We start from the raw sequence: 13,867 nt of genomic DNA on the forward strand, positions 1-13,867 counted from the left end.
GCCAGCAAGGCCAGTGCCTTCACGAGATTAGCCCTGAACTTTCCATTGGGTAGAGGTGAAGGTTTTGCTGGAAATATAGAGCCCAGTGTGTTGGGAATGGCAAGTTAATCTAATCGTTCACCTAATCTTTCGACTTTAAACAATAATAACGACTTATGTTTGCTGTGCAAGCTGTTGCTGTGAAGGTTCCTGGAAGATGAAGCGCTACACTTAAGAAGCCATTAGCAAGTGGTTGGAATTTATATTTTAGGTAACTTTTTTAACCAATGCAGGAAACCTTACACTACCACGCAAAGGTGTCGTTAGATCGGTAGCTTTAACGCAAGGTAGGGTGTCATGATGCGTGTCCCCAGTGAAAGCATTGACGCATTAGTTTCGTCACACAAAGCGAACCCGCAAGCCACAAGCCGCCGCAAGGTGTCAAAACGATAAAGTAAGGTAGTTTTTACAGTATTAATTACCATTACACCGAATCCCTGCTCGATGGATCGAATGTGTTAATGAGATTTGTAACGCCTGTGTGTATCCTTCATCCGTCCGATCCGGGCCTCCAAAAGCAACGAAACCCACTCCGCCAGAGGGTCATGGTTGGGTTGGGGTTTGTAGGTTGTCCATTTTTAGCAAATAGCGTCTTCGCTGAAACGCCGTCGCTGGCCGGGGCATTGACGAACTGCGGCGGAAAGGAAACTTTTCCGTGCGAAAACTTTGCCGAAAGATGAAATTTTACAACCCACCCAGCCTTCTGGCCCAGCGTCGTGTGCCCTTTCGGTGCCGTGCGTGCGTGCGAAAGCATAACCTCGCCAACAAGAGCGCGGCCTAACTCCCCCGTCGCGTTACTAATGAAGCAAATCGAATTGCCTCGAAGCGATAAGCCGTATTTTCGATGTCGGTTTGCTTGTCTTTCGGCAATACGGCAAAGGAAGTAAACACACAGATTTCGAGCACAGCTTTGAAATTCGACAGTGGTTCACGGCTTGAGTGTTTGTGAAGTGCCCGAAGTTTTGCGTTGTCCTATTGCTGCCTCGGTCGGTATAGAGGTGGCATTGGAATCGTTTGAACGCCTTTTTTTTTCGCGTGATCTTTGATGTTTTCTCGAGGAGACGAGACGAGTCTTAAACGCGTTTACGTTGCTTAGGACAATTCTTCTTCCCATACTGTAAACAGATTTGGTGGGTTATATCATGTTACCATGGGTCGTTTGAAGCTGTTGTACCGGAGTAAATGATTTAAGGATTGTATTACAATTTATAATTTACGTTAAAACGTTTTGTAAGTTACTACTGCATCCGTGTGGCAAAGGCTGTTTGTTTCGAACACAAACCATCGGCAGCTGATGCAAGAACACGAACACAACTAGTTGCCCCACTGCACAAGTGCCTTCTGCTGTAGGTGTGAAGTGTCTGTCAATTGTGGAGAATTGAAATAAATTATTTACCCCCACGCCTGGCACGATCAACATCAATTGGTATCGCTTTATCAATTTGTCGATCACAAAAACCCATTGAAACGCGATGCATGTGCGAAATAGGGTGCGTCATTTCGTTCCTTTCCGTTGCATACTTCGGTCTTCTTCGCCGTAGAATGTCGTTTGTTTTTTTTTTTATCCGTACTTTATGGCCAATGCGCTACTCCCTAATGTTGCTAAAAATTCGAGGAAAGAGATTTTAATTTGCAAAACAGCAGAATTAATTTGTTTCGCATGCTGTTCGATGCGGCTGATAGTAATGCGAACGCGTGGCCAAAGCATTCACACTTGACAAATGCGTTCGAAAGGGTACCATCCCCCCGAACGGGTGTACCTGAAAGCAGCAGCACGCAATAGAACGAATCACACGAATTAATATTCATTGGCAAAACCCTCGTCGACCATGTCGTGCCTGGGTCGTCCGTTCGTTGCCCCTCTCTTCCCATCCATTCGGTCGAAATTTGTTCGCATCCCATTTTATGCATTCGCATGCCCAAAATGTTTGGCGAGTGTTCCCTCGGCAGCATTTAAGGGTCAGCGAGCGAGGTCGAGAACCAGCATGTACACGGCAGCGTGAACGTTGGCAAAGGCTGTGAAGCCGTTTTGGTGGCACCCAGCTACTACTGACGTGAGCGGGTGGAACCGAGTAAGAGAGAGAGACAGAGAGGGATCAGAGAGTTGCGGTTCGCTGTTTAGCATCCTTCGCCGGGGAACGTGCGCAGGTTAAGTGTCGGTGAAAGGTTGCTTGTGCATAAATATTCAATACACATAAATCAACGGCGTTTTGCTAGGAATTGCTTGGACTTATCATAATTATCCGTGCGAATAACGCACCGGTAGTGCAGATGTGTGTTAAGTTAAGTGAAAAATTAGGGTTAGTTGGAATTGAGCGCGATAATCAATATAGTGGCAAAGGCTCTGTTGAATTATTCTACGATTCAGAATTGTACATTGTAATGGAGCGCTTACTGGCGCGCAAACGCGAGTGCTTAGAACGCGAAACTACTGCAACTGTGCTGGTATTCGATTCGTATGTATGTAAATCGGGCAGAGGGCTGCTTGTATGAAAAACATGCCATTTGAATATTGAACAGTGAAAATGTGTCCTATGCACGCAAAATCACAAGCTCCCGGACTATTCGGAGAACTACGGTAACGTTTCCTTTAGCGGAAATGCTTCCCGAGAATCGATAAATGAATGCATTTCGATAGAAAGTATCTTTAAAATTGTATCGACAAATGAGTTTGATTAAACTCGTTTTCCTAGTGTTGTGAAAGGCTGTACTTATAGCGTTCGTTTTACAGAATTTGCCAAAGAAACACTTCGCTTGTTTCGCTTGAAAGAGTGCCTTTTTATGGCTGTTGATGCTGCTGCGAATCCGAACGTATCCTGCTGATTTGTTATCGCTCTTCCGAAGTGCATATGTGCGGCGGGGTACGAGAGTGTAAATGAAAATCAATCTGCACGAACCGGCAATAGAGTGACCGTGTGCTGCCTCGTGAAGCATGTTTTCAGATTTATTTGCTTCCTTTCCCTCTCTGTATCTTTCCCCTTCCGTTCTACTGCTTCCTTTCGTGATCAATCCTAGCTGGAAACTAATGAAAGTTCTTGAATCGAAACGTGGCTCCAGCACGTTTGGCGAGTAATTGGTTGTATCGTAAAAGCAAGGAGAACTGACCGGAACCGGTCATCGTGTGCCGTTCATGTTACCGCTCAGCGCCGGATGCGATTTAGCGAACAACGCCAGTCGAAGCATATCACACGCAAGAGAAGGTATGATCAATCCCAGCTGTGGCTTTGCTGTGCTAGGGAAAGGAAACTTGTCCATTTCGGAAAACCCAGATGCCTTTCAATTTCGTTTATTGTTGTTAAATGAAGGGGTTGGTTCTTTACAAAGGTACAGAGAGCACCAGGCGTCTCCATTTTATAAAATGATACATACGCAAACGCTCAGTTGCAGTGTTTATGCTATATGGTATTTTCAGCATAGCTGCTACATAGATTCACTTCACATATGAAATTGTGTCATAAAAGTGAACACGCTAAAAACTATCAATTACTGACAGTATGGTCCATTTAACCTTTAGGCGATAGGATCTTAAGACACCACCAACCCAAATTGAAATGTATTACCAGCGTTAAAGCGAATCATGAGCGATGGATTTAAATCAATTTACAACATCACCATCCCATGCGGCTGCGCTCGATCAATTGTGCGTTCCGCTGGAGATGGGCTGCTGTTGGATGCATAGGAATTAAACAAAACATAAGCGCAGCGAATGAAGCGCGTGCAGTGGTGGGGGTGGTTTTTGTCTTGTCGCGTACCCCGAATCAAGCATAGAATAGTAAATCATCGTTTCGAGGGCGCAGATGCATGAACCATTGCAAGCGAGATGCCATGATGAATGGACACGAGAGCCATTCGTAAGCGCCACTTCTGTTCGACGGGGGTACAATATCCCTGTGCGTGACCATCGACCCCCAAGACAAGCACACAAGCATTTAATTTATGGACGTGGGCATATTTTTTGCGATGCTAGGGGGCTTTTTTGCATCTACAATATCCCAATCAGGGGGGTTGGGGAGACATGCATTGAATCGGCACAAGAGTCTTTATGATTCTGCATGCGTGTGCATTCGGTGGACTCGGGGAAACATCCGCTACAATATCCGCCTGTTCTACGGGGAATTGACGTGTTTGTGCAAACGAAATGGATGAATGGTGCGATGGCTGTAGGTCAACACTAGTGCATGATGTAGACTCGTTTTGCAGTGAAACAGTTTTGTTACAATCATGAATGATTTGAGTTGGATTTGTCAATGTCTATATTGTATTTTTTTTGGTTTTAGCATCTATTGGTTAGATAGGATAGGTTTTTAGCAATCTAATGCATGATTTATTAGGCTTTGTATAAAGTATTGTAACAGATCTGGTGATTTAAACAAGAAGTTTCCATATTTTCCTCCAAAACTTGGTATGAACCTTGGTACCAACAAAGGAGAAATTATAATGCACATATTCAAGTGGAAGGTGATAACAGGTCACCCAAGAAAAGAATATAACATCCAGCATACGGTAAAGAAAACACTACATGATAATGATTCTTTTTATTATCACACAGCAAGACAAGTGTCCCTGAAGCATTTTCTCTCAAGTCATGCTCTTAGCAACGCAAAATGTTAAAACGTTGTCCGCAGACCCTGCTAAGGTCATGTCTCATCTCTCCAAAAGATGTTGGAGCTCATTGTTTATCTTTGACGCTACCCATTGAACGAGCAAATGTTGGTACGGCTCGTTGTTTAAACATGACGCCACTGTACCTTTTCAAGAAGCTCTGATGGTCATGATGCGGACCAAAAATTCCATTGTTTTCTCTGATCTCCGCTAAGTGCTGCCCCTGCTATTCGAGAGTCGTTCCATTAAGTGAGATCGAAAAATATACAAACACATTTTCCTCTTTTCCTATTTGCAACCTGTAAAACACGTTGTATTTATTATGAGTACTTCAGTAAGGCCAGGCTAGCTAAACACAATGTAATTGTAGTAGAAAAATGAAGAAAAGATGGATTGTGTATCCCTTAAGAGCAAGGTGTTGCAGGAACATCGGTTGAACAAAAGATGAAATTCCAATACGGTACATCCATCAGTGAAAATGTGTTTCACACGAATTTGGATCACGACTGGTTAGAATATTACGCATGCTCATCATCAGGTTTGAGGCCATCAGCATATTATGCACAGTACACTAACTCGTCAGCCAAGTTCTGGGCGGACGGGAAAAGACCCGTTAGCGCAAAAAGTTGCTCCTGCCGTAACAGAATTACGTAGCCTTTCGCCACTTGGCACCACTTAGAGCGACTGCACTAATTGACATTTTTCGTTTTGTTCCGTTTGCTCTATTTTCAGGTGAGTCGCACATCAGAACGCATTCAAATCATTCAGCGGTCGACCGTATTGCTCTCGGAAAGTCAGGTAGAAGGCTAGCACCACCGGGAGAAGAAAGGCCATCAACTGGGTCGAGAAGAGGCAGAGCAGAGGGATCGGCTGTGGCAACTGGAATAGAAAAGTGCGCCGTGTTGTTGGCCCCAAAGCCTATTCAGCGTGTAGCGAACGTGAGCGACTGGTTAGAATACGCCGCTCCCGCCTTTAGCTCTCCACCTCCCGTACAACAGCTGCTGCGGGCATGGTGAACAAGTCTGCAAATACAGCGGCACTTGTTCGACAGTTCTTCTTGGGCGTGCTGTTCTGTGCGCCTGCTAACGTCCGTGCTAATTAGATTGTTTACTGGCCAACCGCTTCGGGGCTGGCGTAAGAAAGTTTCGCTTACCGTTGCCAAACTAACTTACTTTGTGCGGTAGGAAATGGGCCAAGAGAAGGTGGCGGCTGAGCCTGGGTAGCTAGCAAGATGTTCCTTGTGTGTCTTTCACGTATGAAAGCGAACGTCGGTTATTCAATTGCAGCAATTGGACTGAATCAATCTGTACTTTGCCCATGGTCCTAGTTTGAGCAGAGTTTTCTATAGGTTTGACGTTCGAAGTAACATTTCATGTAGAATCGAACAGTGTTCGTGTGTGATGCTATTATGAATACTAACAACGATCAATGTCTATTTCTTTAGGACGATCAATTAATAGGAAACTTTGTGCTTGATGTGACAAGAACGATACATCAACTTTAGAAGTTTTTATTCACTGTCACCTCTAGTTAAACATGAATGTTCTGTTGACTCCTGTTCAATTAGACAAATTCTTTGAATAACTTGTACACTCGTTAGAAAACGGTCAGTTATGGTTTTCATTTCAAGCGCTTCAATGTGAAAATTGAATCTTATCACTAGGGAGCGTTATCATTGTTCAACTAATCAGCTTACCCTCATTTAAGAGTATGCTTGCTGCTACGGCAGAGCGTGACTTGCCGGCTTGGCAATAACCACATCACCTTGGCTAAAACGAACGCGATCGTTCCGATGGCAAACCCCATTCTCGCTGCTGGTGCGACCACTGTCCGTTGGGCAACGTAGAACATGCAACCTTTGCGCGCATCACAAAGTGTAGAGCATTTTAAACATTACTGCTGGTTTGACTCTCCGGCCAGCAATCTGTCGTTGCTATGCAGCCACTCTCGAGCATAGTGAAATTAAGGCATTAAATGTGTGTTCTCTTTATCTTTTTCGCCCCCCAAAATTACTCCAATGCGCCGGAACACGGTGGATTGTTGTTTTACAGTTGATAAATTAATAAACTCTGCAGAGTACGCCCGTGGCTGCTGAAAGGATGCCGTTGCCACTTTATCGTGTGATGGTGGTAATGTTTACTGGTGGTATGATTTAATGGTCCCACCTCCCCGACTCACTGTTGCTCTATTGCGGTTTCTCGAGCGAGGCGAACGAGAGTTTTGTGCTAGGATAAATAATTATGCAGCTCTGCTGCATATCTGCATTGCACTTTGTTTGGCTCGGAGGGTGGAGAGGATTAGTGCGATTTATTCATGCGATGCTTATGTGAACTTGTTCTGGGAAAAAATATAATCAATGATGGCTGGCGTTGTTGAGGTAGCGATAAAATTGTACTGCTCAGATCCTTCAAAATTGCCACAAAAGTTTGATGTAACTTCACGTGGATGCTTGTTTAACGTATGAATATTTCCACTCTAAAGCCCTACTAGCAGCGAACTTTGATGTGACTGAGATTCATTAGTTTACAACCGGCACGAACCTGCCGATTGTTTGATGTAGTCGATTTTAATGAATATTCTGAAGCTACGTAATATTAATGATGAAAATTGCTAGAAATCAAAGCACACACTGCACAGTCTGTGCGACTGGGTTAATGATGCTGAGGTTCTGAGGCATTTGCCGTTGAGGTTGATTCGTGTGCTCTGCTAGGACGTACATATGCATCAAACGTTTCGACCGGATCGTTCCCGTCTCACAACAGATAATTGACGTTCGCTCGTTTAATGGGCTCTGGCATGTTGTCGAGTCAATTAGTTTGTGTCGTCCAAAGCAATCAGTGCGATCCGGGATTGAGCGCACTATCGTTTTGTGTCTGTCACAGCGTGGGTGTAGGTGTATGTGTGTATGCGTGCGGCGTGGGTTGGCAAAGTCAGAATGCATGCTTCGAAAAATGTTAAAATCTCTTGATTACCGGAAATTTAGCTGCGCGTTGACGAGTCGTCAAGAACAGATTGCGTACGGTAGGCTATTCCTGCAATGATACATCCGATTTTGGGGGCCTCATTCTCAAACGTTTGATTATGATTGATGGCTTATCGATCGAGCGTCGATAGTGTTAGACTTTCGGCGATGGTACGAACGAGTGAAAGTGGGTCCATTGGGTTGAATGTAAAATATGGCTATGAAACCATTTGGCATTATATCGGCCGCACGAGACAGATGGCTGATGTTTGCATGAGCGCACGGCTCTTCCTAGTGGGTGAAGCCACTTTATCTCGCATTACAGCACAACCCATCTGGCCTCCATGTCAGTGGCGCAGGAGTTGGCGGCCCAATTAGAGACTCATTATCAGAAGCTAATGAGCTTTGCATGTGCGAAAGGGTAAAGAGAACAGGAAACAGGGTAGAACGAGGGGGAAATTAATGCTTTTTCCAGCGTTGTCAGAACTATCGGAAATTGGCGGTGATATTGTAGGGTGAACGTTGAGCGTAATGTCGCAAAATACAACACTTTCCACTTTCCCGACGGCGTTTATCGATTAGGTATTGGTGTTGAAGGACCAGAACGAAATTCGCCCACACATGCTTTAACGCTAGTAGTCGAACTATGGACGTATTATTAAACATCAAAGACATTCAGGTACAGGTAAAGTACATCAAACACAGGGCAAAATGGTCGTACCCAGCTTTATTTTTATGGTTTGTGGTTTTGAGCCAATATGCAACTAAAAGCTATTTTTCCAAAGTGTACAGATACCAACGTAAGCGTCCACGATCCATTAATGTTGTACCCCGCAACCCTGTGAGCCTGTGCCTCTAAGTCCATAATCGGTTGAATGAAACACTCTCGCTTTCATGGTTCGACGCGTTGCCTTCCACCACCGCGTGGTTTGCGGGCGGGCAAGTAATGGTGCCGTCAATTTACTGACAGAAGCGCTGGCGGTGGGAAGGATAATTTAGCAGCCGCTCCGAAGCAGTGGAAAGTTTAAATTTACTCGCCGTCTGCAGGGGCCGTATGGTTGGTTCCGTGCTTCCCCGACGCGCCGGTGCTGGTTGTTTACTTTGGGAAAATTAATTATCAAAAAGTAGGAACGATATAATTCACCTTGATCCTGTCGAGCGAATCGGGGAGGTGGCGAGAAAAGCGCCAACGGGGAAACATTGATAAGCCCGCTCTGCTGTTAGTCGTTTAGAAATGGTGCAAAATATTAGAGAGCAATTAAAAATCTCTGCATCTTTTCGGGGGTGTGCTGAAGGGTTCGGTGTGAGAGTGAAATAAATTCCGAATGGATTGAATTATGGCGTAATCGTTAAATAATGGTGTGTTTGTATTACATTAACATTAACATTATGCGCTCAACAAATTGCGGATATTATTATTTATGACAGTGTTTGCTCTGTAACAATTTATAGTACACGAAATCGTTATGGGAAGCTTTGTGTCGGAATTCCATATGCTGCTTTTATCAGCACACAATTATTTCACAAAAACCACAAACATCTGGCTTGCATTAATGAAATTGATTAGCTGATTTTTCCTTTCAACGGAAATTTGCACAACCCCTCAGGTGTTCATATGTTGGTCATGGACAGAGTAATTCTAGTAGATCCTAATCAGATATGAGAGTTGGTCAACATTCGGGTAAGGTAAAAACCTTACAATCACATTCTTTTTCAATGGATTCAATGAAATCCTTTTGCAAAAGCAATTGTGGATCGCATGAGCAGCAGTACGTTACAAGGAATAGCTTTGAGAAAATGAAATTCTTCCTTCTGATGAAGGAGGTTGCACATGTTCACATATTACCATTGAAGTGCAATTGAAAGTAGTTCCTGATTGCTATTGGTTGAAGCTTTAGTATTGGAAAGGATTCTGTCTGTATCATGCCATTGTTATAAGCAATTGGTTTGGAAAGTGCTTCCCTTGTAGTTTGCTCTTTCATTGGAATCGTCTTGCTGCTTCAGTTGGCATTATTGATTAACAGAGAGACGCTGTGCAGCATAGAAAACATCAAAACATATCGGATTTGTAATTAAAATCAACATGAAAGTTTGTTGCAGTTTGATTGGACCTTTTTGCTGTAGTTTTTATCAAAATGATAACTTTTTTTATATAGTTATCTCATCAGCACGGCAAAACACCAAGTCCTGGAAAATGTATCCTACTAGGCTCTATGTGAGAGATGGTCACGTTCGTGCTTCAGTTCGCCATCAATAAACCCTTTTGACGTCCCGTTATAAGTTGGACGATGGTGACGACGATGCTGCCATTTCGAACGCTGCCCATTGCCGAAAGCTAATGAAACTGTTGAAAGCGTTCTAGTGCGAGGCTGCAACGTACCCACGCACAGACTGAGCCGTTGTTTGTACTTCTAAACGGGTGAAGTGTGGACAGCGCAAAGAACTACATCCCACGCCAAGTGCCAGCGCTACAAACTGCATCAACAATGTGTGTCGCTTTTTGTAACGTAGTGCAATAGAGACGCATTAGGCTATATCCACGGCTGGACGTGCTGGACGTGCAACAGCCTAGAATCATTTAGTGTGCCACTTTAGTGGCTGCAGAAGAGGATCAAACCACACCCGTTGTGACAGCGTGTGCTTCTCTGCTTCTGCTACCGAAATGATGAAATGGCCAGCCTAAGCCTATTGGACATTAACGTTCCATGAGATGATACACACGTCGCACCGATGCGATGCTTACGTGGGTGAACATTTTAATCTTGTTGTAGCTAAGCGCTTACACTTTAGACCAGGCTGTTTCAGTTGGCTGAATAGTGTTGGGAATGCACTTTCATCGTTTGCATGTTGATGAGTTTTACAAAAGAAATTTGGGGTCTGTTGACATGTTGCATACGTCTATTTTTATTTGCAAGAATGGATTGCATTATCAAGTCAAGTATACTCATCGAATATTTTTCCGATAAAGCTTCTTTTTCATTGTGTTCAATTCCAAGTATCTTATTCGTAGGTTCAATTGCGTGTTTTTACATACTTTTGTCGAGCTCGGTAAAATCGGATACATTTGAGAGCTTTTTGTTTTATCATCATCAACCTAAACCTTTCTTCCATGACCAGTGCATGAAAATGGTTTCGATTAGATAAAGTAAGTCGTCAGGGATTGCTGTCTTTAAAATGAAACAAAAGCGACTGTAATCGGGCCTTGTAATGCCAACTTAAAGAAGCTATTTAAACTAGTTGGCAGCCCTTAATTTCTCACTCTCTCGGTTGCAAGCACAGAAAAACTTCACAGCGGACGAGTGCCTACGAGATAAGCAAGCGCACACTAATGTAGCGGCAAATCAACGGCCAACAACTTGGTCGCCATTGACACTAACGACTGCTCTGGATATTGCATTTTAAGAACCATTCTCTTAAAACCTCGCTTAGGTTAGGTTTCGGTCGGTCTGGAATAAAGACAGCAACCCCCTCTCACTCCTATAGAACGATTGTGTCTGGTTAGAATTGATGGTACAAGAATTGTTGTTCAGTCGAACTTACTACATGGCTGAAGGTAGGGTGCTTCAAAAAAGGAAAGCGCCAGTAGTAAGCTATTCTGGCCCGTGATTTTTATCCTGTCATTTTCTTTTGTACTTTGATGGTGCATGCTCTTCTGAAGTTGTGTCGGATTGTGAAACTGGAGCCGTCCGATCGTCTGCCTGCTCCGTAAGCGTGTCGAGTCAGTCTCGAGACTGTGTTGCCAAATGCGGAGAGCGTGAGCGCTCGCTCCCTCTACCTACCGGTCGGACTTGCCGCCGTGGGACGTGTGTAGTGTTCTTGTGTGAACGGATGGGTGTACCATGTAACCGGATGCGTTACAAAATGGAGAACAACGATGTCTGGCACCTTGACGAATGAATTGGAATCGCATTGCCGCACAAGGTCGTGTCTGGAGGACATCCATGCTTGTGGTTGTGGCCTATTTGCCAAGAGGAGAAACTTTAAAACTCTTTATGTGTTGTTTTCATGCATATTGCATACTTATTGCTTGCCATGAAAGTCTTTTTTTGTAGCATAATACATTCCATTGCTAGTAATCTGATATACGCAGGAATTGCCGTTGATTTGGCACAGAAGGGACAGAATATTCTATCCAATAGCGTTCCTGGAATAAGGGATGTAATTGAATGAAATAAGTCGCACCTAGCGATGGCATATTTTAACTATTAATTTGTGCCAATTCCAACTGCGCTCACAGTCGGCTGAGTGTCGCAACACGGCCGTGTACATTGATGCGTCGGTGATGCTAGGAGTAATGCCGATCATTGTCAATAACGCAATAGCGCGTTGCATATTTTCATTGAATGTCCTTTGTACCGATTACCGAAACACTTTCAGTGAGTGTTTGTCTCATGCTGACACATTTTATACACCACTCTGAGCGAGTGCGTTAATTAATTGAATCAATGTGATTCGATTTCTGCAGCTGTATTCTGAAAGTGCTCGAGCGTAAAATTGGCCGGACAGTTTCGCAAAAGTACGCATCATAAAATGTGAATTAATTTTTACGTGTACCCTTGAATCTCGTTGTAGTCGACGATATGTACCGTAAATCAATTAAAAATAGAGTAATTAAATGGCCTTTGAAAAGGAAATTGCAAATCAATAACAAATGCTTAATTTATTTATGATTAAATATGTGTTGTTCTTTTAACAAACTTAACAGCATTCTGTTCCTTGCTGGGGAACATCTCTTCTATCAATATATTATACATCGTATCAATTTCAATCCTCGATTGGCTTTTTCGAGGTGAATTAAAAGACTGTTATCATCAAACGCCTCATGAGAAAATAAAAGACAATTCAAAGATATCATGCGCTCCCACTCCTATGCCATTGAGACATGAGGTTTGATTCGTTTTTGGATTATCGAACATGATGAATTTCCACAAAAATTGTATCATCATAGTGGGGTGCATGTGTATGCGTGAAACATACTTTGCGTATTTATCGTGTTTGTATGTGTGTGTACGGGGTTAGTCCTCCAACGTCTTCGAGTTAGGCATAGGCGTTCATTTCGATTCACGTGTCGTGTTTCACCATCTTCTTATCTTCCTTCCTATGCTCTTGCGAGTCTCCGTCCTCCCAAAACACCTTCGTAACCAGCCGGGGGAAATATATTGCCGAATTACTGTTCCGCACCGACACGAATGCCGGGTGTGTAGAAAATATACGAATATACGAACGAACGCAGAAAGATGCCCGCACGACAGCGACAACGTGTTTGGCCTCCGTCACACCGTGTTTGGGTCGCGCACAAGGGTAAACCGAAGACGAGGTGGTGTAAGTAGCCTTATCGCCCCCCCCCCCCCCCTCGTATCATTCGTTGTTTGATAAATTATTTCTCAATGCGTCCAGAATATTGTTACAAGCGTCGGAAAAGAAACATCGCGTCACGAAGAAATTGCGCAATTTATTTATATTTTTCTCTCCCTCACGACCCACTCCTGCACTGTACGGTGAGCACTCGTCGGAAAACTCGGCCCACAGTTTCTGTGTAATGGTGTATCACTCACACCGGGCTCTCTAAACGCCGTTCAATCAGCATCTGTTCAATTTTTCAAGCCTCGGGGACGACGGTCTTCGGTCGGTGTAGGGGATGCAGGAAAGATGTTTATGAGATGGCAATGTTTACATTTCCCTATTTTATTATTTCGATGTACGGAAAATGTGTGAACGATGGAAGAACGGACGGACTCAAGGGGGAGGCGGTATCAATTTGGCCCTTCGTGTTCCGATCAACCGGTACGTGTATCTCCCTCCAGATGCATACGTTTTGGTAGGCCAAATCTTATCATTCCTGTGAGCCGTGTACCACCTTCCAAAGGGCCCGATAAGGGAAACACAAGTCCCTGACATTTCCAGTAGCGCTACGGCTATGTTCATCGATCGAATGTTGCGGCCTTGTATCGCATATGCGAACATGCCATCCCGTAGATGTACAGCCGCAACAGGGCAAACTACATTCTATCTGCCGTGGCGCTGTAACACCATGGTGTGTTGTGGAGTTCGATATTGGGCGGAACAGCTCCCCAAGGCCATTGGTACGAATATCGATAATTGCGAATAAATTCCATCTGCCATCATCGTTGCAGCTGACGACGGCTTAAGAAGCGGAAGCGAGGATAAAACCCTAGCATCATCTTTCTTGCGAATCATACTTGGCCCAAATGGGACACTCTCGTCTCACGCTCTTGCTCCCTCCCGCCCTTTAAGAATGATGAA

General features: G+C 44.0%; 1 protein-coding gene across 2 annotated transcripts in view; it reads left to right on the forward strand.

Annotated features, from left to right (window-relative positions):
- The window catches only part of LOC120951245 (furin-like protease 1, isoforms 1/1-X/2), a 141,211-nt gene that overhangs the window by 79,186 nt on the left and 48,158 nt on the right, over positions 1 to 13,867 (forward strand). The gene's annotated exons all lie outside the window — the stretch shown is intronic.

This window comes from Anopheles coluzzii, chromosome 2 (assembly GCF_943734685.1).
Source record: "Anopheles coluzzii chromosome 2, AcolN3, whole genome shotgun sequence".
Lineage (NCBI taxonomy): Eukaryota > Metazoa > Arthropoda > Insecta > Diptera > Culicidae > Anopheles > Anopheles coluzzii.